Source organism: Giraffa tippelskirchi, chromosome 11 (assembly GCF_054371585.1).
Source record: "Giraffa tippelskirchi isolate mGirTip1 chromosome 11, T2T-mGirTip1v1.2.pri, whole genome shotgun sequence".
Lineage (NCBI taxonomy): Eukaryota > Metazoa > Chordata > Mammalia > Artiodactyla > Giraffidae > Giraffa > Giraffa tippelskirchi.
The window spans coordinates 96320175-96343333 of NC_137285.1; the positions used below are offsets into that span (position 1 = coordinate 96320175).

At 40.1% G+C, this 23159-nt stretch overlaps 1 protein-coding gene across 17 annotated transcripts in view; it reads left to right on the plus strand.

Annotated features, from left to right (window-relative positions):
* Positions 1-23159, plus strand: part of LOC145526991 (uncharacterized) — a 294041-nt gene that overhangs the window by 231038 nt on the left and 39844 nt on the right. For 7 of the 17 annotated variants that reach the window (XM_081544183.1, XM_081544178.1, XM_081544172.1 and 4 more), the window contains one exon: positions 347-1104. The exons of 1 other annotated variant lie outside the window; for it this stretch is intronic. The gene's annotated coding sequence lies outside the window, so the exon portion shown is untranslated. Of the gene's footprint in view, positions 1-346; positions 1105-3638; positions 5274-6347; positions 6509-6654; positions 6766-13217; positions 14627-23159 lie in introns of those variants that run through there. 9 more of the 17 variants (XM_081544168.1, XM_081544170.1, XM_081544180.1 and 6 more) reach the window with 6 other exon arrangements.

Sequence of the window (23159 nt, forward strand, 5' to 3'; positions counted from 1 at the left end):
GATGTACTGGGGCAGCACAATTTCCCCACATTAGTCCCCAGCGAGGGACCCTCACACCTCTACAGATCTTCCTTGATATGTTACACCATGCTAAACCCATTGCTGAAAATATCATAAACCAGAACTGCATTTCATACAGCTAAGCTACCAAACACCATGTCTTAGCCTAACCTACTTCAAACATGCTCAGAACACTTACATTAGTCTATAGTCGGGCAAAATCGCCTAACACCAAGCCCATTTTATAAGAAAGCATTATATATCTCGTGTAATTTATCGAATGCTGTACCAAAAGTGGAAAACAGAATAGTTGTAAGTGTATTGGTCATTTCCCCTCCTTGATCAGGTGGCGGATTGGGAGCTGTGGTTCAAGGACGCCTCCCAGCATCATGAGAAAGGATCTTACTGCATATTACAAGCCCCAGAAAAGATGAGCATTCAAAGTTTGGTTTATGCTGGATAAGTATCACTTCCCCACCATCCTAAAGATGAAAAATCATAAGTTGAATCATCATGAGTTGAGGACTATCTGTACATCACTGGAATAGGCCCCTGCTCCTAGAGCTTCCTGGGGATGCCTGGAAAGGCAAGTGACCCAGCCCAGGAAAATGAAGGGTTACTGATGACTGGAGGGGTGGCATCTGACCAGTGAGAGCGTGGAATGAGAGACCTCTGACTTTGTGGCCTTGGAAGAATACATGTCATTGAAGAATCATATGGCTGTGAGAGCCAGGCAAGTGTGTGCACCAGGAGGATAAAAGAGAACCACACAAGTTTTCCAAAGTGCCCCCTTCTCCCCACTAGGCTTTGTCTCTATCTGCTGTTGCCCCAGAGGGTTTCCCTCCTGCCTAATGCTACAGCTCTCCAACTGCAGAAGAGCCTCTGCCGCTGTTCTTATAGGAATCCATCATCAGCAGTCTGCACTGCAGGGAAAAAGGCGCTTTTTCCCAGATATTTTCCTATTTTTACAACCATTTTGTATCATTTCTAAAGCCCCTTCCTCCCCCCTTAGGCATGGTATCTCATTCCCGAAATAATTGCTTTTACATTTTATTTTGGATAATTCACTGAGTGGAAAATTAAAGATACAATATTTAGGCAACACATTAGTATTCATGGAGTGTTTTTTTATGTTTCTCATTACTGAATACATTTTACGCTGAAAATCTTCCATCATGCTCCCCAAAGGTGGCATTATTTTGAAGCTACAGTGAGCAGAGATAAAGAACTGAAAGAAAATCTCCCTGAGTTAACTTGTGCACATCCATTTCCTTCCCAACCTCGGTTTCCTAGATGCCCTCCGAATACATAGGAAACTTAAAGACATATTATTTACCGAGAAATGTGATTGATCTCCTTGGGCTCAAAGGATTTTATATGAAACTGGAATGTACCCAAACAATTGCAGCTCTTCTCTCTGACAGACTAACTTTGTCATAGTGTGATACGTACATCAAGTTCATGTTCAGGTACGGGGGACAGGACCCAGCCATTCTGACTGATGTCGGTTTATAATTGATGGGCAGGGGGTTGGGGGCTTAAAATGCCATTAGTGAGGTGTGACCATAGTCAACCATTTCATCTCTGCGACTCAGATTCTTTACCCTGTAAGGTGGGGAAGAAGACAGTCCATAGCTTTAAGGTGCTTTCTGATACTAACTTGCTGCAATTTTTGATTCATATCGACTATGAATACAGTTGAAATACCGGTCCATCGAGTGGGGATAAGCAGTCATTTTTATTTTATGTGTAACTAGATCTCCAGTTCACAACATTGCTGAGAATAGATTTGTTAAGACTAGCAGGGAAATTCTCATTGTATAACTTGGTAGAAACAGCCTGTTTAGCCAGAGGGGGTCTTCTTCCTGGGGATGAGGTGTCTCCTAGTTAATAAAAGACTGCAGAGCTGGCTGCTTGGACTAGTAACAAATGAGGATCACAGCCAGACCTCAGAAGATCTGTAACATGATAAGGAGGCCATTTTAGTCAGGGAGCTTTGCCAGGAACGTGCTGGAACTGAAAGGATAGACCCCAAGCTGCTTCAGAATTGGAGCACATTTGGGTACTTGGTACTCAGGCAGCCGGGAGCATGGCACTGGATGTGGACAGGAGAGTCACTCCCCTACCTGGAACTCAGAAGCTTTCTGAGGATGGAAAAGGGCAGGTGGGGGTCCGGGGGCGGGTAAGGTGGCTCTCTGAAACATCGCACATTTTTAAAAGGCACTCTTCATGGTTTAGAGTGAACTAAGCTTAAACTCTTCTTGATGTTTATTTAACTTTCTATTCTCTGCTTCCCATTGGATGAGGCCTGCTAATGGTGACACGGTTAGCTACAGACCAAGCCAAAAAATCGCATTTTTTTGGTGTATCTGAGTTATGCTATAAATTTCGGGAGCTCTAAACCTGAGGAAACCCACCATACACAAAAAGAGGTAAAGATAGGGGATGTTTCTAAGAAGAGAGATAAATAGCTTTGATTTTGTTCCTTTTAGACCGTCCAGTGCCCCAAGGGCACCTCTGAAGGACAAAGTGTTTTAAATGCTGGTATTAAGGGATTTGTTGACACGTGGCCCTTGGTGTCAATTCTCACTAGCTTTGTGGCCACAGGCATTTGATCTAAACCCTCTGGTAGGATTATTGTACGACTTATATAAGAGAGTGGGTGTATTTAAAGCATGAGCAGAGGGCTGTACACACAGGAGTGCTGCATAATAAGAGAGGATGACAGCATTACATTGGGAATTATGGGAAATGCCATGGTTGGTGCTTTGAAAATTGCATTTCATTCACCTTGGAACCTCCCCAGCTCCTAGCTGATGGAACCAAAGAGGTAAAGTTCAGAAAATCAATTTATTCTCAGGCAAAAATCCCAGCTTTGTCCTCAAAAAGAAGCTTTCATTTCAAAAGGAAAAAATGAATCCCACTATGTTAAATTTAAAAATCAGCAAATATTCCTGTATCCTAAGCAAATGGCAAGGTTCAAAAATAATTTCACCCTTGTCACTTCATTTTATGCTTTATCACTTCACAATGGTGAATGAAATGGTAATCCTGAACACCACTGTTGAAATCTAATTTCCACCTTTGAAGAATTTTTCTCACACCTTCATCACAAACTTTCTCAAGAGATTCTCAGGCTACCTGTAAAAATTCTCACTGTTTAGGCACCATGGAGATACCTAGGTAGGCAAACAATTCCTTTTCCAAGTAATTTACTAATACTCAAGGGGCTAGTATGCTATGGTGGACAGAACCCAAGGGTATCATCAAAGTCTTGGTCTGGATCTTCTATTAATAAGTGGCCTTATTAGAACAAGGTCCATTCTCCTCATTTAGGAAAGGGATTTTAATAGCAAATTCTTAGGCATTTGTGATTTTTCACTAACACAGGTAACATTTAAGAAAGGAAATTATACATTGTGAAGTTTTGTTAACATTTATTGAATGGGTCATGGTGCAGTGCTCAGTCCCTCAGTACTATTGCCAGTTAGCATCTATAATGAGCAAACTCTGGGAAACAGTGGGGAACAGAGGTGCCTGGCAGGCTGTAGTCCATATGTCACAAAAAGTCAGACACGACTTGGTGACTAAACAACAAATCTGTAATGAATTTCTCAGTGAGTTCATATATCCCACAGGCTTTTCCACCATTTAAAGTTCAGGCATAATTACAAGATGAGGATCAGCTCGACAACCATCACTGCACCTGCTGGAGCCTCCCTCCTTTAAGACAAGTGCGTGAAAAGATGCTCAACATCACTCATTATCAGAGAAATGCAAATCAAAACCACAGTGAGTTACCATTTCATGCCCGTCAGAATGGCTGCTATCCAAAAGTCCACAAGCAATAAATGCTGGAGAGGGTGTGGAGAAAAGGGAATCCTATTACACTGTTGGTGGGAATGCAAACTAGTACAGCCACTATGGAGAACAGTGTGGAATTTCCTCAAAAAACTGGAAATAGAACTGCCATATGACCCAGCAATCCCACTGCTGGGCATACACACCAAGGAAACCAGAATTGAAAGAGACACATATATCCCAATGTTCATCGCAGCACTGTTTATAATAGCCAGGACATGGAAGCAACCTAGTTGTCCATCAGCAGATGAATGGATAAGGAAGCTGGGGTACATATACACAATGGAATATTACTCAGCCATTAAAAAGAATACATTCAAATCAGTTCTAATGAGGTGGATGAAACTGGAGCCTATTATACAGAGTGAAGTAAGCCAGAAAGAAAAACACCAATACAGTATACTAACGCATATATATGGTATTTAGTAAATCGGTAATGATAACCCTGTATGTGAGACAGCAAAAGAGACACAGATGTATAGAACAGTATTATGGACCCTATGGGAGAGGGCGAGGGCGAGATGATATGGGAAAATGCCACTGAAGCATGTAAATTATCATATGTGAAACGAATTGCCAGTCCAGGTTCGATGCATGATACAGGGTGCTCGGGGCTGGTGCGCCGGGATGACCCAGAGGGATGGGATGGGGAGGGAGGTGGGAGGGGGGTTCTGGAAGGGGGACACATGTACACCCATGGTGGATTCATGTCAATGTATGGCAAAACCAATACAATATTGTAAAGTTAAAAAATAGACACACACAAAAAAAGACAAGTGCAAGCAGGGGGGCTGTAGCTTTGGAGGGAGAGAGGGATCTAAACCGCCTGTCATCCTCAGCATAGCTCTTTGCAGATGGCCTGGTGACATATTTTCTAACAGTGTAACTAGGCAGAAGATGCTCTCACTAAACTTAGTTTTTGTGTTGAAAGCTCAGGGGGACAGAGCATGTTCTGTCCATCACTCTGTGTGCATTAGTTGCTCAATCATGTCCGACTCTTTGCAACCCCATGGACCATAGCTCGTCAGGCTCCTCTGTCCATGGGATTCTTCAGGCAAGAATACTGGAGTCAGTTACCATACCCTTCTTCAGGAGATCTTCCCAACCCAGGGACTGAACCAGAGTCTCTTACATTGCAGGCAAAATTTTTACTGTCTGAGCCAGTATTTGCCAGCATACTCTGTAGCACAGAATAGTGAAAGTCACTCAGTTGTGTCAGACTATTTGCGACTCCATGGACTATACAGTCCATGGAATTCTCCAGGCCAGAATACTTGAGTGGGTAGCCTTTCCCTTTGCCAGGGGATCTTCCCAACCCAGGGATAGAACCCAAGTCTACTGCATTGCAGGTGGATTCTTTACCAGCTAAGCCACAGGGGAAGCCCCAGCACAGAATAGGTATCAAAAATAAATGACAAATGAATAAATAAAAGAAGTCCAAAAAGTTTGCAGTGTTTCAGATTGCCATTAATCAGCACATCAGACCAGATGCACACTTTCTTTCTTAAATAAGCTACTTTTTTCCCAGGTCAACATATTTTATTCAGCACCAATGGCGAGTCAGGCTCTGCACCAGGAACAGATCTGGTCTCCTCTCAGGGTTGCCGGACAAAACCAGAGTCTGTGTTTGGTTTACTGGGGATAAGTCCACAAGAAGAAAAAGTAGTTTATTTAAGACTGTAAGACCTTTGAGGGCAGGGACTGTGTCTTAAATATACTACTGAGGGCAGAGACTGTGTCTTAAATATGATACGTTTCCTTCTTGTGTATTTGTCCTCATAACCCAAACACAGACTTTGGATTGTCCAGTAACCCTCAGAGGAGACAAGATCTGTTCCAGCTGCATCTCTGTCACAGCAGTTTGTGATCTAGATGGAAACTCTGTTTAATTCTGTTACCAGTCCATAATTGCTCACTTAAAAATTGACCTGTTTTCTTTTTCAGAATAGCACCTTGCAAAATATTTTACTAGTTCCCTCATAACGAATAATTTACTCAATAACAAAGTATAGAAATGGTAAGAATCTTGACTTGGACTATCTAATTATACTCAAATCATGAAAGAAGACCTTTTGTAAAATGTCTCTACAATGAAATGGATTTTAATAGGGGGTGTCACTGGTTGGTAAGTAGATAGCACAAAAACCAAAGGAGATAAAATTGTAAGTTAAGGTCATTTTGAAATAACATTTGACCACAGACTCTTCACCTTCTGGCTTCCTCTATTTCTAGCTGGTTTTCCCTCTCCCTATATGTATTAACTTCCCCCACTAGGCTATCAGATTCTCAAGAATCAGGACCATGCCTGAAACTGTATTGTGAATATGTCTGTAAACTTTGGTAGTTGGGCCTCCTGGTTAGAATCTCAGATCCAGAGGGACTTTGTCTTGTTTACAACTGCATTTGCAGAGGCCAACCACCTAGTTACACTCAACAAATATTTTCAAATGAATACATTGATACATTTATGTCTTCTGTTATTGCAGAGTGCCTGGAATATAGTAAACCCTCAGTAAAGGTTAAACAGAACTCGGAAAAAATTCTCACTCCTTTAGATGATCTGTATCCAGCTTCTGAGCCAGAGAATGAGGCTAATTGATGAAAGGACAAAGGCCGAGGTGCCTGTCGCTGTCCTGAGCAAATCAAAGTGAGGTTTCTCCAAGACCTTCTTCATGCTCTCAATTTTTTAAAAATGTACTTTGACATTGTCAGAGCCTCTTTTCATTTTATTCATCAAGTTTATGTTAGATATGGCCACTGACTGCTTTTAAATCAATTTCCTTTTCCACACAGGTGACTTTCTCCATTTTGTAACTAGGAGTCAGGAAGCCACAATCCACAAGGATTATTTCTCTCTGCTCTTCAAAAAAAAAACAGCATTTACCACAACAAACCAACTCCCAGGTCGGTCCTGTGCTTCTCTCCTATCTTTGAAATATATAATATGGAGCATTAACAGTGCAGCATTTTAGGAGGCAGGGTAGATTTCCCACTAAGTCTTCCACTGAGAAGAGGTTATATTTGGATTCTGTGTCCAATGATACCCTATTAGGTCTCAGGTATATGTTAAAATTCTGGTTCAATACATGATAAGAAAAAGAAATTAAAAAAACCTGCGATATCTCTAATCTTCATCACTTTATATCTGACTGCTTTATTTTATCTCCAATTTTAAATTATGTGTTGAAAAGTTATGGTAATCAGAGAGTATTTGAGCATAAATTTGCTTGAGAATCTCCTAAGCTGCTATTTATCTAAAACATAAAGCCAGGCTTTTATTGAAAAGGGCTTTTATTGATAGATAGAGATGTACACCTGTTGAGGTCTTGATGAGGAAAGTAATAAATGAGAAACCCTGAATATCAAAATATAATGTTGTCCTCATTTATTTTTCTGGAAAGAAAAAAAGATATTGATCAAAGAGACAGCTGTTTGCTAATTAAACTTAGTTCTTCAGAGAAAGAAACATATACTATATAACTTGAAATATAAGAGTGATAAAATGTGACTTTTATCCTCAGTTGGCACATTTTATACCTCATATATAAAAATTTATAATTTTTTTCTCATAAAATTATCATCTCTTTTGTTTGTCAATGGTCTCCTCAGAACAATATGTTCCTTTGGCTCAGTGCAGACCGAGTTCATTCACTACTTCCCCAAGGCTTCAAGCTCCAGGGGGTGAGAATTAAGCGAATCTCGTTTATCATTATATTCCCAGAACCAGGTAGGATGCTTAGCTCAAAGTAGATGCAAACAGCTGAAAAGATGATTTTTTTATGCCATCTTTCATGCTTTTCTCACTGCCTAGAGTAACTTCCTTTATCTTTCTACCAACCAAAAATTGGCCATTTCTAACTTAGTGCATGTAGTCGTGTATGGATGTGAGAGTTGGACCATAAAGAAGGCTGAGCATGGAAGAACTGATGTTTTCGAATTGTGGTGCCAGAAAAGGCTCTTGAGAGTCCTTGAACTGCAAGATCAAACCAATCAATTTTAAAGGAAATCAACACTGAATATTCACTGGAAGGACCAATGCTGAAAGCTGAAGCTTCAATTCATTGGCCACCTGATGTGAAGAGCCAACTCATTGGAAAAGACCCTGATGCTAGGAAAGATTGCAGGCAGGAGGAAAAGGGGGCGACAGAGGTTGAGATGGGTGGATGGCATCACTGACTCAAGGGAGGTAAGTTTGAGGAAACTCAGGGAGATAGTGGAGGACAGAGGAGCCTGGAGTGTTGCGGTCCATTGGGTGGAAGGGTTGGACATGACTTACCGGCCAAACAACAGAAAACTTAATGTATGTGTCTTCTGCAGTTCTTCCCGAGAAAAAATTCTACCCTCACTCATTGTATCTTTGTTATTAATTTGTAGAGAACTCATTCTCTCTACCAAGAAGTTTAGGCTTTGATTTTGTTTATTGTCAAACCTTGTTTCCTAATAATTTTTTCTCAATTCAATTGCAAGTTCTCTGACTGAAAACATTTATTATGTTTTTGCCCCATAGGACATAGCACAGTCCCACCAACTTGATAAGTATATCATAAACAGTACCTTGCAACGTAGATGACAACAAGTTTTCAGGCAAAATGTACCAACAGTGAAATCTGGTAATAAATGGGGCCCTGATCTCTTTAACAAGATCCTTTTCTTCATCGTGGCCCACAAACCACTGCTTCCTCCTTTGTCAGACTTCTGAATCATGAGATCCCAAAGCTCTACTAACGAGAAGCTATTTCCTATCGACTTACTTTCGGCTCTACCACCTTATTCATGAGGTTGGTGAGCTGACTGACTCTTCAGGATGTCTGTCAGGTGGCCAAAGATTCTATTGGAAGGTTGTATTAAAGTTACAAAACAGTAAGAACTCAAGTTTAAATGCTTAAACAAGATAACTAAGCCATGGAAACAAAGTGCCATTTGCAGGAAAATGGTATTATTTTGTTTGTAATTGTAAATCTGTGAGAAAAGAAAATGACTGTAATCTTTCTCTGAACTTAGAGTCCTAGCAAGAAAAAAATCTGGCCGTGTTTAGGGCCCTGAGAAAGACTGGTAGGCTTATTTTAAATGACAGTTCTGGGGGTTGTCTTAGCCTGTGTTCTCGCCATAGCAAAGCCTGACAGATGTGTATCTGACTTAGAAAGGGATCCAAGGGAGAGGAGGAGAGACAAGGGAACAAAATAGGGAAGGAAAAAAGTCTACAGAAAGGCGGACATTGAGTCAGCCACTAGTATGCTCCATCCTGTGGGATATTCTGAGGAAACTACAGTCACCCAAGAAATGGAAGAGGGTAGCAAGTGTCAATTAGCCTCTGCCCCCGTGTCCCCACACTTCCAGAGATGCTCTGGGGAAGGTAGCAAGGATGCGAGAGCCCAAGGTGGGTGCTATCGGCTGGAGTCTGTGTGAAGCTGGCTTAAGTCTCCAGAGTGGTTGCCACCTCAGGGTTAGAAGAAGAGGAGGGCTGAGAAGATCTGAAGCTGTGGCCAAGGCCACAAAGGACACTGCCTGTGGCACTGACATTCCCAGTGGGTGGGAAGGCACTGATGATATGATGATCCTGGGCTTTGATATGCTCACTGTCCTCATCTTATGAAAGGCCTTCAATGAGATATAGCCCATACATGGACCCTTTTCAATTTTTTAATGAATTCAGTTTGCTATAGCAATTCTTTTCTCCTGAAACTAAAGCATCAGCCCTCCTTAGAGAGGAGGTGATTCAGCATCGCTTAGTAAGACGCCTGCTTACTCCGATGCGACTTTGACTAGATTTGTTAAAACATCTCCTTGGAAACCATTACAGTGTCTGAGTGTCTGAGGCACCTGGCATATCTCAGAGACAGGTGCTAACAAGGATAATGCAGAACAGAAATCAAAGGCTGCCATCTAAGTGACACTATACATATTTGACTCGCTAAAAACTTTGTATTTATTGATTTTTTTCCCCAAATTGTTAACCTGATTATATATTTCATCTACTCAAAATCAATTTAAAAAAACCATCTAGTCCTTTTGCCTGTGCAATCCCATGAGAAGTTTATAATCAACAATGCTTAAAGTAAAACAAATCCACCTTCCAGGCTAGTAACTAAGAAAAATAATCATTTTGAAATAGCATTTAGAATTCAATATTCTTACTCAAAAGTAACCAAATGAGCCCCAAGTGCACCTTATTAAGCTTTTATGAACAAGCATTTCCTCCTATCAGTTTTCATCCCCAAATTTTAGAGCAATCATGTTTTTGAAGTAAAATGTGAGAATCATTACTCAAAGCCATTTCCAATCAGAGGGAGGATAATCTCTTCCTCGAAGTAACTCATTCAGTTCAGTTCAGTTGTCACTCAGTCATGTCCGACTCTTCGTGACCCAATAGGCTGCATCACGCCAGGCTTCCCTATTCATCACCAACTCCTGGAGTTTACTCAAACTCATGTCCACTGAGTCGGTGATTCCATCCAACCATCTCATCCTCTGTTGTACCCTTCTCCCCCCACCTTCAATCTTTCCCAGCATCAGGGTCTTTTCAAATGAGCCAGCTCTTCATATCAGGTGGCCAAACTGTTGGAATTTCAGCTTCAGCATAAGTCCCTCCAGTGAATATTCAGGACTGATTTCCTTTAGGATGGACTGGTTGTATCTCCTTGCAGTCCAAGGGACTCTCAAGAGTCTTCTCCAACACCACAGTTCAAAAGCACCAATTCTTTGGCACTCAGCTTTCCTTATAGTCCAACTCTCACATTCATACATGACTACCGGAAAAACCAGTAGTAGCTTTGACTAGACGGACTTTTGTTAGTAAAGTAATGTCTCTGCTTTTTAATATGCTGTCTATGTTGGTCACAACTTTTCTTCCAAGGAGCAAGCGTCTTTTAATTTCAGGGCTGCAGTCACCATCTGCAGTGATTTTGGAGCCCCAAAAAGTAAAGTCAGAACCAAAAAAATTAAAGTCAGAATATTCATATGCAAAACTAAACAGTGTCGTCATCTACAGAATTTGTTTTTTAAGTTTTTCAGACAATGAGCTATATGCTTTTTCCCAATAGTATGTAGTTCCTGCTCCTGAAAGTGTTAGAGCAGATTTGTTTTTTGTCCTTGTTAATATTTAGTTTTCCTGCTTTCTTTTGATTTTATGAGATTGCCTCACCACCACCACCACTACACCACCATATTTTTCCAAGACATTTTACTTTTAGCCATTTGATTGCTATTATTTGCTTCCTTATGAGCAAATAAGTCCATGTTTACTGGTCACTGATATTCCCTATATCAAACTCTAATAAAAATGTTGAGAATTTTGTGTGTAAAAGGTGAGCAGGGGTAAGAAGCTTACTGAGAAGCCTGTGCTCCTAGAACATGGTCTGATTTGAAGTTTAGTGTGTGTTACAAACAATCAGTTGTTTTGTTTGTTTATTTTTTGTGTTACAAAAGAATTGCTTCTTAGCTAAAATGCTACAACACTAAACTGCTACTATATACTCTAGTTGTTGTGCTAAGGTACCATATTAATACTAACTGACTTAATTTTCACAATAACTCTAGCAGGTAAAGCTTGTCATTGTCTTTTTCTTAAAGGCTTTATTTATTTTTACTAATTTTTATTGGTGTATAGTTGCTTTACAATGTTGTATTAGTTTCTGCAAATATTGTATATCAAAACATATATGTAGAATCTAGAAATTGTATAGATGATATTATTTGCAAAGAAGAAATAGAGACACAGATATAGAGAACAAAAGTATGTATACCAAGTGGGAAAGAGGGGGAGTGGGAAGAACTGGGAGATTGGGATTGACATATATACACTACTATGAATAAAACAGATAACCAATGAGAACCTACACTATAGCACAGGGAACTCTACTCAGTGTTCCGTGCTGACATAAATCAGAAGGAAATCCAAAAATGAGGTCATATATGTATATGTATAGCTGATTTACTTTGCTGTAACAGGCTTTATTTTTTTAGAGCAATTTGAAGTCACAGCAAAATTGATGGGAAGGTACAAAGCTTCCTCATATACTCCTTGCCCCCATCCATACATAGCCTCTCCCATTATCAGTATCTTCCATGAGGGTGGTACACTTGTTATAATCACGTTATACTGACACATCACAATCACCCAAAGTCCATAGGTTACATTACAGTTTACTCTCAATGCTGTGCATTCTATGAGTTTTGACAAATGTATATAACATATAGCCATGTTACAGTATCCTACAGAGTATTTTTACTGTCCTAAAATCCTCTGTGCCCTTCTTATTCATCCCTTCTCCCATTCCCCCTACAAGCTCTGGTCACCATTGCCCTTTTCGTTGTCTCCATAGTTATGGCTTTTCCAGAATTTTATATAGCTGGAATCACACTGGAGCCTCTTCAAATTGGCTTCTCTCACTTTGTCGTTAAGATTTCTGAAACTCTTAAGATTCCTTCATGTCTTTGCATGGTTGGATGGATCATTTCTTTTTAGCTCTGGGTAATATTCTGTTGCCTGAATGTACCACAGTTTATTTGTTCACTTACTGAAGGACATTTTGGTTGCTTCCAAGTTTTAGCAATTATAAACGAAGCTGCAATAAATGTTGGTTATACAAGCTTTTGTATGTATGTAAGTTTTCAACTCTTTTTGGTAAATATAAAAGAGCATGATTGCTAAATCATATGGTAAGGACATGTTTAGTTTTGTAAGAAACTGGCAAACTGTCCTCAAGAACAACTCCAACCTGGTTCAACAAAGGGAAATGGCCTCTGCTTTCAGAATAACCACTTGGTAGACCTTTTGCACAGTTTTAATTAAACCAAATGCCAAACACGTTTTGCCTAGAGAACTTTCCCTTTAATTACAAAGTTTACAAAATTCATGAGGAATGCAATCCACATAGCTCTAGTCTGTCTACCTTAAAGTCCTCAAACTACTTGGGATCTGAGATGTCTTTTGCCTTTTAATTCCCAGGCCAAACTTTTCCCCTGGTCCCCAAATACTCTCCAATAAGGACAGGTTTCTAAAACCAAAAAGATGTGAACAGATTTAAAACTTTTACCTGTTTTCTATCCTTCACAAGCTTACACAGCATCAGAAACACTAGGACACAAAAAAAGCAGGTTGGGGTTGTTCGTGACTCTTCTTCCTCCTACTGATCATAATACATCTGCACAGAATCAAACCCCTATCTTACGGGAGCTCAAAAGAGCTTTATAGCCTCAAAATCTTAAGACATTATTATTCTCATTTAACAAACAAGGTCCCAGGAGCCCAGGGATGTGAAAGTACATATGTAAAGCTCCTTAGAAGTTGAGTAGACTGAAACTCTCACTATAATATCTTTTGTTTGACTTTATCTTTGATCTTTTCCCTATTTTAGATTTTAATCCATTTCCAAGGATCCAACTTTTCAGTTGGAAGAGACTGAAAATTAACTGGGAACATCTGTGCTCAGAGTGAGCAAAACTTGGCCCACTTCAATGAGCACTTGTATCAGTTGGACTCTGAATGAGTGTTGAGCATCTCAGGAACCACAAGGAGATGGCCCTGGCTGTCCAGACTCCTAGGGAAGTTTCCCCTTATCCTCAAGGAGAAATGTGAGCTTGTGGTTACAGCATGCCATGGTGAGCACCCTGACAGATGAAGGTCAGGGTGTGCTGGGACCAGAGGCAGATCCCAAACTGCTGGTGGGAGAGGAGAGGGGAGGCTTTTGAGAGGATGTGACATTCAAGCTAACTATTCTACAACTAATGGGATCTTCAAAGGCAAAGAAAGGATGTGGAGGCAAGAGTTTGGGGAACGTACTTCAGGAAGAGGGGAGAACATGTGTAAAGATCCAGAGATAAGAGAGAGCAAAAGGAGTTCTGGAAAAAAGGCAAGGGCATTTAATATAGAAGGCAAGGCCCATCATCTTGGGCATGGAACCAAGAAAGATCTCAGCTTACTGAAGTGCCACCATGGGCTATGTCTGCCTGGCCAAAACCCACTCAAGGGGCCCAGCAGAATCAGTCAGAGGTGATGATAGGCCAAAGGCTCTCTGTGCATGTGTCAGACCTCTGCAGTCCAGTTGAGTCATGGCAACACTGACTAGTATCTACCGCAACTATTTAAGTCTTGTTCTGAGGCTTGCTAATTGACTTGAACCATTTTAGTAACTTATAACAGAGAGAGGCACTCAAAAGTGCTTTCGGATGGTCAAAATGAACTCAAAGTATATTTTCAGAACCAGTAGAGATAGTCTGAACCTTGTATATCTGAAAAAGGAAAAGAGGAACAGTTTAGCTCTCTTAATTTCCTCAGGGGATGAAACATCCTTTCCTGGCCCCTTTATGGGCAGTGAAGGCACTCCTTCCTAAATGCAGGCAGTGGAGGAAGGCACTCAGTGCTTCCATTGGCAGCTGTGGGGAACCACCAGTTGGAGGAAGCCCACGCCTTCTCCTGCCAGTCTCTGATGGGTGGGGTCAGGGGAGCAGAGCCCAAGCACCATTCACCTGCCAGCATATGGACCAGGAGGAAAGACTGACCTGGCCATCGAGTTTGGGTAGCAAGACTCAACATGCTCACTCAAGCTTCATGTTCCACTTAAAAACATCAACCAAGCAGACAAGTCTATAGCACCAGCAAGAAAAAAAAAAAAACCCAAAACAAAACAAAAACAAACAAACAAACAAAAACCCAAAACACTTGTATTGCAAATATTTACTCTTTATATAAAAGAGAATTTTCCAGATTGGCCATTTGATCCAATTTCTTCTGATTGAATGTTAATAAAAGTCAATTTAACTTTGACCTCTGACTCAGTGCCATATAACACAGAATGACCAAACAAACAAACCCTAAGAACTACCTTTGAGCACTTAATATACACCAGGCCCTAAGCACTTTTCTTTTCATTATGTCATTTAAACCTCATGACAATACCATGGAGTAGGCATTATTTCCACAACTTTTGAAAGAGGAAACTGAGGAACAGAGAAGTGAAATGATTCTTCCTAGAGCATAGCTGGAGAGACTCAGAGGCGGACAAGACTCAGAGCCTGTGTGATTCCAAAGCCCATGTGTTTTTTATTCCATCACTGCCTCCAGAGGGTCCAAGAGATTTGGGGGTCATGTGAAACACAATACTTTAAGAGCAGTCACTTTGGGAAGACTTAGCCTTGGACTCTGTTGGCAAACAGATAAAGTAGAGAAATTTAGTCAATTTAAGTTAAAAAACAGAAAAAGAAAAAACTGTCTTCCTAATGAGTGAAAATTTTGTTCCAGCAATACATTCCTTATAAAAAGAATCAACCAACAAACAAAAAAAATATCTCATCCCCAAAACAGTTGCAACTGATGACCCACTTATTTCAAGGAATGTTTAATCTAACAAAATGTCAGTGCCACAGAAGTTGGCAGTTCTTGGCGTTGGAAGCAGTGATGTGTTTGTATCAGGAAGGAGTCCGAGCCCTTTACCTGACTGGGGACAGAGTTTCAGAGGTCTTCTGGAGAAATAAAACCTTCTGCTGGCACGTGGGCCCAAGGCCCCTTTACTCCTGCCAGAATGGATTTGGTCTATGCAGTGTGATTTAAGGCATCAGAGGTGGGCCAAAACATCTGGGAGTTTGCTCAACTCAAGGACAAAGGTGATCCACACTTGTTTATTTGAAACACGCTGCCTCATCAGCCTTCTCTGGTGGCTCAGTGGTAAAGAATCTGCCTGCCAATTCAGGTGATCGGTGATGCCATCCAACCATCTCATCCTCTGTCGTCCCCTTCTCCTGACTCTAATCTTTCCCAGCAACAGGGTCTTAGCCAATGAGTCAGTACTTCGCATCAGGGGGCCAAAGTATTGGAGTTTCAGCTTCAGCATCAGTCCTTCCAATGAATGTTCAGGACTGATTTCCTTTAGGATAGACTGGTTTGATCTCCTTGCAGTCCAAGGGACTCTCAAGAGTTTCTCCAACACCCCAGTTCAAAAGCATCAATCCTTCAGTGCTCAGGTTTCTTTATAGTCCAACTCTCACATCCATACACGAACACTGGGAAAACCATAGCTTTGACTAGACAGACCTTTGTCAGCAGAGTAATATCTCTGCTTTTTAATATGCTGTCTATGTCGGTCATAGCTTTTCTTCCAAGGAGCAAGCGTCTTTTAATTTCATGGCTGCAATCACCATCTGCAGTGATTTTGGAGCCCAAGAAAATAAAGTCTCTCCCTGCTTCTATTGTTTCCCCATCTATTTGCCATGAAGTGATGGGACCAGATGCCATGATCTTGGCTTTTTGAATGTTGAGTTTTTTTTTTCAATTAGTTTATTTTCTATTTTTTAACTTTACAATATTGTATTTGTTTTGCCATACATTGACATGAATCCACCATGGGTGTACATGTTTTCTTGAATTTTAAGCCAGCTTTTTCACTCTCACTTTCATCAAGAGGCTCTTCAGTTCCTTGTCATTTTCTGCCATAAGGGCAGTGTCATCTGTGTATCTGAGGTTATTGATATTTCTCCAGGCAATCTTGATTCGATCTTGTGCTTCATCCAGCCTGACATTTTTCATGATGTACTCTGTATAGAAGTTAAATAAGCAGGGTGAAAATATACACCCTTAACATACTCCTTTCCCAATTTGGAACCAGTCTATTGTTCCATGTCTCTTTCTAACTGTTGCTTCTTGACCAGAATACAGATTTCTCAGGAGGCAGGTAAGGTGGTCTGGTCTGGTATTCCCATCTTTTTAAGAATTTCCCATAGTTTGTTGTGATCCACACAGTCAAAGGCTTTGGCATAGTCAATAAAGCAGAAGTAGATGTTTTTCTGGAACTCCCTTGTTTTTTCTATGATTCAACAGACATTGGCAATTTGATCTCTGGTTCCTCTGCCTTTTCTAAATCCAGCTTGAACATCTGGAATTTCATGGCTCATGTTCTGTTGAAGCCTGGCTTAGAGAATTTTGAACATTGCTTTGCTAGCGTATGAAATGAATACAATTGTGAGGTACTTTGAACATTCTTTGGCATTGTCCTTCTTTGGGATTGGAATGAACACTGACCTTTTCCAGTCCTGTGGCCACTGCTGAGTTTTCCATATTTGCTGGCATATTGAGTGCAGCATTTTCACAGCATCATCTTTCAGGATTTGGCATCGCTCACCTGGAATTCCATCACCTCCACCAGCTTTGTTCATAGTGATGCTTCCTAAGGTCCACTTGACTTCACATCCCAGGATGTCAGACTCTAGGTGAGTGATCACAACACCATAGTTATCTGGGTCATTAAGATCTTTTTTGCATAATTCTTCTGTGTATTGTTGCCACCTCTCCTTAATATCTTCTACTTCTGTTAGGTCCATACCATTTCTGTCCTTTATTGTGCCTATCTTCAAGAAAATTAGAGATACCAAGGGAACATTTCATACAAAGATAGGCACAATAAAAAATAGAAATGGTATGGACCTTATAGAAGCAGAGAATATTAAGAAGAGGTGGCAAGAATACACAGAAGAACTATACAAAAAAGATCATTTCATTAGATTTGCACAAATTCATGAGTCTACTCTCAGCATTTAATTTATTTTATTAGTCTATTTATTTGCTTTTCACTAGTACCATACTAGTTTTGTTACTAGAGCTTGTAGTATGATCATTGGAGAAGGAAATGGCAAGCCACTCCAGTATTCTTGCCTGAAGAATCCCAGGGAAAGAGGAGCCTGGTGGTCTGCCATCTATGGGGTCGCACAGAGTCGGACACAACTGAAGCGACTTAGCACCAGCAGCAGCAGTGTGATCATAGTTGACAGGACAAGTTTTTTTCTTCTCCTTGATTCTTTTTATACAAGTTGACAGCTATTTATGGAAGAATATATTCTTCCATGTGCCTTTTCTTCCCCCATTTTTATTGAGGTATTAGTGACAAATGAAAATTATATATATTTAAGGTATACAACTTGATGTTTTGATATACATATAAATAGTGAAATAATTGCCAAAATCAAGCTAATTAATATATGTATTACCTCACAGAGTTACTGTTGTTACTTTTCTGTGTGTGGTGAGAACACTTAAGATGTACCATCTTAGCAAGTTTCAACTATACAATACAATATTGCTAACTGTATTCATGTTGCTGTAGATTAGATTTCAAGAGGTTATCCATCTTGTATAACTAAAATTTTGTTCACTTTGACCAACTTCCTATTCCTCCTTCCCCCCGGGCTCTGGCAACCACCATGCCACTCTTTGTTATTTGAGTCTGACTATGTTAGATTTCACCTATAACTGAGCTGAGGCTGTATTTGTTGTTCTGTGGCTTATTTGGCTTACCATAACATTCTCCTGTTTCATCCATGTTGTTGAAGTGGCAGGATTTCCTTCTTTTCAAATATTGAGTAAGATATATATACCACAGAATTGTCAACATCTGTTGGGTTATAGAAAAAGCAAGAGAATTCCAGAAAAACACCTACTTCTTCTTCACTGACTACGTGAAAGCCTTTGACAATGTAGATTACAAGAAACTGTGGGAAATTCTTAAACAGATGGGAATACAGATCCCCTTACCTGCCTCCTTAGAAACCTGTATTCAGGTCAAGAAGCAACAGAACCAGACACAGAGCAATGGACTGGTTCCAAACTGGGGAAGGAGTATGTCAAGGTTGTATATGGTCACCCTGCTAATTTAATTTACATGCAGAATACATCATGTGAAATGCCAGGCTAGATGAAGCACAAGCTGGAATCAAGATTTCTAGGAGAAGTATCAACAACAAGATAGGCTGATGATACCACCCTAATAGCAGAAAGCAAAGAGGAATTAAGCCTCTTGATGAAGGTAAAAGAGAAGAGTGAAAAGCTGGCTTAAAACTCAACATTCAAAAAGTTAAGATCATGGTATCTGGTCCCATCACTTCATGATAAATAAATGGAAACAGTAGCAGATATTATTTTCTTGGGTTCCAAAATCACTGCAGCCACAAAATTAAAAGATGCTTTCTCCTTGTAAGAAAAGCTATGACAAACCTACACAGCGTATTAAACAGCAGAGACATCACTTTGCCAACAAAGGTCCATACAGGCAAAGATATAAGTTGATTGCCAAAGAGTTGATACTTTCGAACTGTGGTACTGAAAAAGACTCTTGAGAGTCCCTTGGACTGCAAGGAGATCAAATCAGTCAATCCTAAAGGAAATAGACCCTGAATATTCATTGGAAGGACTGATGCTGAAGCTCCAATACTTTGGCTGCCTCATGAGAAGAGCTGACACATTGGAAAAGACCCTGCCTGATGATGGGGAAGATTGAGGAAGGAGAAGGGGGCAACAGAGAATGAGATGGTTGGCCTGCACCACCAGCTCAATGGACATGAGTTTGAGCAAGCTCTGGGAGATAGTGAAGGACAGGAAAGCCTAGAGTGCTACAGTCCATGGGGTCACAAAGAGTTGGACACAACTTAGTGACTGAACAACAACAACAATCATACATATATATATATATATATATATATATCTCACATTTTCTTTACCCATCTATAGACATATATACAAAAAGGCACAAAGGGTTTCCCTGGTAGCTCAGTTAGTAAAGAATCCGCTTGCAATACAGGAGACCTGGGTTCAATCCCTAGGCTAGGAAGATCCCCTGGAAGAGGGCATGGCAACCCACTCCAGTATTTTTGCCTAGAGAATCCTATGGATAGAGGAGCCTGGCAGGCTACAGTTCATGAGCTCGCAAAGAGTTGGAGCGGCTAAGCACATAGACATATAGACCTTTAGGTAGTTTCCATGTCTCGGCTATTATTAATAATGCTGCTGTGAACATGGGGATGTAGCTATATCTTTGAGATACTGATTTCATTTCCTTTAGATACATACCAAGAAGTGGGATTGCAGGATCCTAAGACAGTTCCATTTTTAATTTTTTGAGGAACCTTCATACTCTCTTCCATCATGGAGGTACCTGTTTACATCCCCTCCAACAGTCTATGAAGATTTCCTTTCTCCACATCCTTCTCAATGCTTATCTTTGTTCTTTTTGGCAATAGCCATTCTAACAGGTTGTGAGATGATAGCTCGTTGAGGTTTTGATTTCCATTTCCCTGATGATTAGTTATATTGATCACTTTTTCACTGGTGGCCATCTGTATGTTTTATTTTTGAGAAATATGTATTCAGGTATTTTGCTCATTTTCAAATTGGGTTGTTTCCTTGCTATTGAGTTTTAGGAGTCCTTTATATATTTTTGATATTAACCCACAATCAGATATGGTTTGCAGATAGCTTTTCAGGTGTTGCAGTGGTAAAGAATCTGACTGCAGCACGATAAGGAATTGTTGCAGGCAATGAGGGTTCCATCCCCAGGTCAGGAAAATTCCCTAGAGGAGGAAATGGCAGCCCACTCCAGTATCCTTGCCTGGAAAATTCCATGGACAGGGAATCCTGGTGGGTTTCAGTCCATGGGGTCACAAAGAGTTGAATACTTCTTAGTGACTAGGCACACACACACTCTCCTATTCCATATGATGCCTCTTCATTTTGTGGTTTGCTGTGCAGAAGCCAATTGTTTACTTGTTTGTTGATTTATTTATTTAGCTGGGTCAGGTCTTAGTTGCATCATATGGGATCCTTAGGTGCAGTGCACAGACTCTCTAGTAGTGGCTTGTGGGTCTCAGTAGTTGGGGCACTTGGGCCCTGGAGTGTGCAGGCTTAGTTGCTCAGTGGCACGTGGGTCTTCATTTCCAGACCAGGGAGAGAACTCATGTTCCCTGCATTACAAGGAGGATTATTTTTCTTTAACCACTGGACTACCTGGAAAGCACCACAGAAGACTTTTAATTTGAGTCAATCCCCTTTGTTTATTTTTACTTCTGCTGCTGGTTCTTTTTGTGTTATACTTAAAATGTAAAATTCACTGGCCAGATCAATGCCAAGAAGTTCTTTCCGTATGCTTTCTTTTGCCAGTTTTATGATTTCAGGTCTTACATTTAAGTCTTTAATTGGTTTTTGTATGTGGTGTGAGATAAGTGTCCAATTTCATTCTGAATGTGGATATCCATTTTCTTCAGCATCATATACTGAAGACACTATCTTTTCCCTATTGTGTGTTTTCGGTACCTTTGTCAAACATGAGTTGACTGATGAGTGGATTTATATATGGGTTCTCCATTGGTCTATATGTCAGTGTGTGTGTGTTAGTCAGTCATGTCCAACTCTTTGCAACCCCTTGGACTGTAGCCCATTAGGTTCCTCTGTCTATGGGATTCTCCGGGCAAGAATATTGCAGTGGGTTGCCATTCCCTTCTCCAGGGGATCTTCCCGATCCAGGGATCAAACCTGGATCTCCATATTGCACGTGGATTCTTAACCATCTGAGCTATCAGGGAAGCTTGATTACTGTAGTTTTGAATATTTTGAAATCACGAAGTGCGATGCCTCCAGCTTTGTTCTTCTTGATCAAGATTGCTTTGACTATTTGAGGTCTTTTGTGATTTTATATACATTTTAGGATATTTTTCCTATTTCTGAAAAATTATTGTTGGGAATTTGATAGGACTACATTGTATCTGCAGATCACTTTTGTTAATATGGACATTTTCACAATATTAATTCTTCCAGTCCATGGACACAAAATGTTTTTCCACTTATCTGTGTCTTCTTCAATTTCCTTCACTAGCATTTTATAATTTCAATGTAAAAGATCTGCAACTCTTTGGTTAAATTTATTCCTACACATTTTATTCTTTTTAGTGTTACTGTGAATGGAATTTTCTTAATTTCCTTTCAAACAGTTTGTTATTCTTGTATAGATAAGCAACTGACTTTTGCATGTTGATTTTATATCCTGAAACTTACTGAATTTATTAGTTCTAATAGTTTTTTGGTATAGTCTTTAGGGGACTTTATATATAATAGCATGTCATCTTCAAACAGAGATAACTTTACCTCTTCCTTTCAAACTTGTATGGCCTTTTATCTATTTTTCTTGTCTAACTGCTTTGTCTAGGACTAACATGATTATGTTGAATTGGAGTGATGAGAGTGGGCATCCTTGCTGTATGTGTGTGGGCAGTGGTATGGGGAGACATGCTCCTACTCCAGGGGGTGCAGTGGCATAAACTCTGAGCAGCTTTCTTAGCTGGACTCACCATCAGACACTGCATTAGTGGTATCCCTGGTCATGCCGAATGCTTCTGATGTCTTGCTGTTTCCCTCAAGGTGGTAAGGGATTCTTGAGGGGATTTCTGTTTTGCTGAGCTGCGCCAAGCTGGGGGATGAAATTGAACAGGTAAAATGCTTTCTACATTTTCTATGTGCTCATCTTTGATTTTTGATCTCCATTGTGTTACTGCAGCTTCTTAATTGTAATGTGGAGCTCTCCCAGAGCAAGCTTCATTGGTGGATAGCTGCTATGTTGTTTTTGTAGGGAGCACAAAGGCTGGGACCTGCTAATCTGTCACCTCTGACATCATTTCAAATGCATTTAAAAATAACTTTACTACATTCATCCAAAAATCTAGCTGGAATTTTAATTGGTATTGCATTAATTTATATTAAATTTATAGATTAATTTTGGCAAGGTTGACCTTTATTTTAACAAGACTAAGTTGTCCCATCCAAGAGAATGAAATATCTATTTAATCATAATTTTTAAAATCCTTTAACAAGTTTAGTTTTAAACTTTCTTTGCTAAGTACTGTATATTTTATCATTTTTATCGGATTTCTGATTATATTTTGAGTTGATTTGCTGCTATAGAGAAACGCTATTGATTTTTGATTGTTGACCTTATATCTGGCAACCTTGTTGATGTCTATAATTATAATGAGGGGTCAGTTTTTAGAGGTATATGTTTATTTCTACCAGCTTCAATGAGGTTTGGCTCTACTTGCCTTTATAGTGGAAATGTTTTATAATCCAGGCATTTTTTTTTTTCTCCTAAGGCATACACTGTTACAACTGAGATTTCACTCTGTAAATGTCAAAATCCAGAAGGAAGACTGGAGGGTATCTGGGCAAATGGATTACAGTTTCTTTACAGCCAAGGAATACACAAATACTTGCATATAAAACCAAAAGTCACCACTGATCCAGAGCTAATACTCAGAGAACCAATGATAATAATCCCTACAAACCACTGAATTCCTTTACTTTCTCTAAGTATGGCATTCCTTGCTTTCCCATTTCTAAAGCTTTCAAGGCCACAGCTTGAAATAAGAGAAACCAAGTCAATGATGGACCGAAATCTGTGTGACAACTCTGGAATCCAAGATGGGGACCCTCTTTCTCCATCTCTTCCCAGGATGTCAAAGAAGAAGCACTAGAATAAGATTGGCAAACTCTGGGA